We start from the raw sequence: 5247 nt of genomic DNA on the forward strand, positions 1-5247 counted from the left end.
GTCTTACAATGGCCTTGTATGCATGTTCTTTTATGTGTGGTGAATATATTTTTAGGTTGCGTTTCAGAGAGCCTAGTGATTGATTTACATTTGATGTGATGTTGTTAAAGTGTTTATCCCATTTTAAGTTGTATTGAAGTGTGATGCCTAGGTATTTGTTTGAAGTTACATATTCTAGTGTGTGGTCATGGAGTGTGCATTGGTGTTTAATTTGGGTGCTTTTTGGTGATATAATGAGATTGATGCATTTGTCTGGGTGGAATTTCATATGACTATACGTGTATAGGGCACATCGATTGAAGTGTTGACCAAACAGGTAAGTCAGTGAAATGAAATCCTTTGCATAAAAACTCAACTTTCATTAATTTGTTTGAATTCCATCGATGCATTTTTTCCCTGTCAACATACATCCCTTATTAGTAAAAAGCTATAATGTGTCTATTCAATATGGCGTCTGCTTCGTTCGTGTTCCTGATGATAAGCATCCTGATGATGCAGATTTGGCCCGTGCTTTCGGAAGATGCTTCCAAGTACCATCAATAACATGCATTGGAAGTTGTTCATGTGTCGAGAGGGATTTAAATATTTCGTGATTTCGTACAGAAATCGTAAATATTCCTGTCTGACCATCAGATGGAGAGGATAAAGGATGCAAGTACCAAGAATTGCAACTGTGACATTTAATGAAGTCACCGGGAATTGAGTTTTTAAATCAAAAATTTTCATTTCACTGACTCACTTGGTCAACACTTCAATTAATGTGCACAATATATTTACGACCAGTACTGGCGTGTTTATTTGACCATTGTTATATATAACAAGCCATATTTGCCAGTGCTCCAGTACCTATTTGGACACACATGCACTGTAGATTAACGTTTGGATAGCCATTCTTTTGATTTTGTTAACCAAAAACAGTCCCTAAACTAAAGGGAAGTGTGTAACCAGACGCATTACATTGACATACATGTGCTTCTGTTATCAAACAAAATTCAAAGCTAAAGGATGTCAATTTTCAGTTTGGAAACGTACATTTCTTCAAAACCTTCAGCCATATATCGACCACTCTTTTGTAGGAAGATTTGTGGTGAATGATCCACAGCGATAAACCTTGCACGCCATCCTGTGTATTTGAGACCTGTTCAAATTTGCGTTCCAAGTTTTCATCACTAGTTTTCAATGGGGATGCCGCCATGTTGCTGAACGCTGTGAAGGTGTCTTACACAAAAAAGGGAATTACGTTGTAAATGCGGGCATACTTTCTACTGACATACAAATCTGAGTGTCATTGATATGCAAAAGTAATACTTATTCACACTGGATTTGCAAATAATTGCATTCAGCTCAAATTATCACCAAAATAAACCTTGCAAAACACACTGCATCAATGTCGGCCATGTTGAAGTGTACTCGCGCCGGTTCGAGATGACGAACTTGAAAATGTGTTTTTGTTTTAGTTTACGTTAGGCAATTAGTAACTTTCTTTTATCAGTGAAACTCAAAAATAGATTAATGCGCTACATTTATTTCAGTAAAAGATTTCCAGATTATATTGACCTCATTTGTGTTTTAAACCGGAAGTGATGTCTCGCTTGACCTATTTTTCAGACGTTTACTTAAAGCCATTCATTCATGAGTAGGTACGCTTGTGAAAAGGTGTGAACATGAATGTAAATAAGGGAACCACATGGTTGTGTCACACTGAGCTGTCACGGCTGAGTCGCACGTGCGAGTATATAACCGGACTTAACATAGAACAGTCTTAGAGCGATCATGGAAGCCGGTCGGCGACTAACGTTACATGTGTATTGCACTTGTGGGAACTTGACAAAAATCTTCAGCGGACTTCTCACGGTTGTGATCCCGTCTACTGTTTGTGTGTCGACAGACCTGGCTGACCTTTGAATCAGGCGATAATCGCACGATGGGACAACAATAGAAAACGTGTGTTCCCCAGACTGGTTTAAAACTTTCGTTTGACTCTATGGGGAAGCCACATATTATCAAACATGTGTTGAATTGAGTAATAATCAACGTGTTGGGGGGAATATTTCGTTAAAAAGAGTTGTTTAAACATTATGGAGGAAACATTTGATTGGCCGATTTTAACACTTTGCTTGTTCTAACATTAAGAACAATTTGGAAAACTTTTCATTCTTTTTGTCAACTTCATGGTGTTTGTATATTTCACGAATGACTGAAGTCCAGAGTTATTTTGCTAGAGAATGGCTCGAAGACATGGCATCCGTATCAGCCACTTCGCAGGTACAGTGCTGGGTTTACTTTTCGGAGTTTTGCTGTCATCCTGGTGCCGCCAGAGACTTCTACCGTGTTTACCTATGACTGGACCCTGTTGCACAGTACATGTGAATTACCATGTTGACATCGCTGTTGAACATATACAAATTCAAAATGGACAATTTATCGAAAGTGTTGATAATAACATGAAAAATTATGAGGAGAGTTCCAAATCGCATGGAATGGACTTGTCAACTTATATTGATAAAGAAGAAAAGAGTTTTCTATTGATTGGAGTTATCACAGCAAAGAAGTTTTTAGATACACGGGCAGTAGCCGCCTTTCAAACCTGGGCTCAGACTTGTGTTGGAACATGTAAGGTTTTATTTTTTTCAAGTGAAGGTTCGACAACGAAGAGCAAAATTCCTTTAGTAAGTTTAGATGGAGTTGATGATGCATACCCACCACAAAGAAAATCACTGTTGATGTTAAAATATATGCATGATAATTATATCAATAATTTTGAATGGTTTATACGAGCTGATGATGATGTGTTTATCAAGGGTGACAGAGTTGAAAAATTCCTTAGATCTATTAACAGCTCAATGCCACAGTATATTGGACAGGCAGGCAAAGGAAAAAAAGACGAAATTGGAAAATTGCATTTGAATGAGATGGACAATTTTTGTATGGGTGGACCAGGAATAGTGTTCAGTCACGAAACACTTCGTCAAATGTCACCTCATATTGGCAGCTGTCTCCACAATCTCCGGACAACCCACGAAGACGTAGAGGTGGGACGCTGTGTCAAGTACTATGTTGGAATTGCATGTACCTGGGCATTTGAGGTAAGGCACAGTAACAGCTTATAGAACGTAGTTAAGTTATATAAAATGAAGATTGTAGTGAACATGTATGTAGCCTAAATCTCCAAATTGATACTGAAAGGTACCATAAGGTGACTTGTATTTGTTTCCAATATCGGATACAAACATTGTAGAGCAAGCTTTCCTTGTTTGTTACAATTTAGTAGTATAATTGATAGCAAGAGGAACAATCCTTAAAATCTGGTGGAAGACTGGACAAGGTATTTATTTCCACAGTGCTGTAAAGTAACTGTCAAGTGAACATTTAATAAGTCAACCTTTAAGTTATCTTTCGTTGATACACATAATATTAAGCATAGTTTGATATTCGCAGCTGGTTGTTTAAGTATGCACTTTTCCTATGGTATCAAGTTATAAAATGCAATGTTTTTTTGGTTCTATGTATTTATAGAGCTGTGAATGATATTGGTATCAAGATTAACATCAGAGGTTGGTTAAGAAATAAGATTTTATCAGTTTAAAATAACAATAATTCTGTCTGGTGCACTTAAAATTTGTACCTGATGTCATTTCAAGCAGGACAATATTGTAAGTGAGTCCATGTGGGAAATATAATATTTGACAGTTGATCTACATACAAATTTTTAAATGTTTACTGGTATGTTTTGTATGTTGTTGGCGAGATGGGGTATATAGGTTTTAGTTTAATTTTGACATATTTCCATTTCAATAGTTTGCCAAAGTGCTCTATGAACAGTATAGGTAGCAAGGTGTCTATTCAAACTGTCATTATTTGCGCCTGGCTGTTATGAGGATGTAAAACCCCAAACACCTGTAACATGTACTCCATCATCGTTATTGCTTAAGTCCAACAGGACACTGATCTTAATTATCTTGAGGACCTATTCATCAGATGTAGGTCACTGTAATCTATTTTTTCAGCTTCATTGTCTTTGGTTAAATTAGTGTTTGTGGTAAATTAGGCCTATTTATTTCACAAGTTTGGTAAGATTGTTTAGTTTCATCAAAGCAGGGCATGTCATTTGTACAGCATTTTAAAGTTCATTTCTAAAAAGACCTTTATGTGTCTTTAACACAAATTATGGTAAATTTCAATGTTTTGTTACATTCATTGTGTGAGTATACTTGAACATGTATAGGGATTTATGTGCACTTTTGTTACTGCTAGTATCTTCCATGTTTCCCCTTCAGAATAAGTCTGAAAATGACCATTATTTCATTACTCAACATATTCCCAAAGTTGGGAACAAAATTCCTTAGGTTGTGGTATTTACTTTTCAACCTGCAATGCTAGTTAATAAACAAGTAGCATAAAATGGTCAACATTCTAGCTTCAGTTGTAGACCCGGTTTAATAAGCATATATATATATATAATCTTCCCTCCAAAGTCACACTGATTTATTATCTCTAGCCCTTGACAACATCATCCAATTTTCCAAAAACGGGGTAACTTTTTTAAAAGCTGGATAGATCCCTATTGTATACAGTGAAATTTTTTAGAGATAAATATCTAACAAGTAGGGGCCACTTAGTTCAAATTGTTGTCATTTTTAAGTACAGTACAATGTACATTTTCTGGGATTTCCTCAATTACAATAGTAAATGCGCACACATCATATTTTGCCATTGACCCCTAAAATAAATTGAACATTATTGATATATGGAATGACAAATATACAGTCCAACAGTATGAGAAGTCAAGATGTTAACTTTTTAATTATTGTAAAAATGATAATGAAGACTGCATGTATTTAAATTAAATACTCACTGTTCATTCCTCTAAAAATGAACATACATTTGTGTAATCTATCTGAGACTGATTAAATTATATCAAGGAAACTTACATATATAGAATATATCAATGCTAATATATAGGTAACAAATTACATAGTATCTAATTTCATAAAACATGTGACACACTCAGACTGATATCAAATTAATTGAAGTTATTACATAGAATTTCCATTCTTACATGTCACATGTCATGATGTGTATATGATATTTTAAGTTACATGACTTATTAGCCATTTAATAATGTGACTAGTAAAGTCATGATTATATATCTCTGCAATTCAAGTACTGATGGGAGAGTAAAGGCTTTGTATCATAACCTTATCACCACTGCAGACCATAATGGACTCATCCAGATCAATGCATTGT

General features: G+C 35.4%; 1 pseudogene; it reads left to right on the forward strand.

Moving 5' to 3' along the window:
* Window positions 1-1635: 1635 nt before the first annotated feature.
* LOC110444790 lies at window positions 1636-3110 on the forward strand (annotated as a pseudogene).
* Window positions 3111-5247: the final 2137 nt, after the last annotated feature.

Source organism: Mizuhopecten yessoensis, unplaced genomic scaffold (genome assembly GCF_002113885.1).
Source record: "Mizuhopecten yessoensis strain PY_sf001 unplaced genomic scaffold, ASM211388v2 hete_36174748, whole genome shotgun sequence".
NCBI classification, from domain to species: Eukaryota; Metazoa; Mollusca; class Bivalvia; order Pectinida; family Pectinidae; genus Mizuhopecten; species Mizuhopecten yessoensis.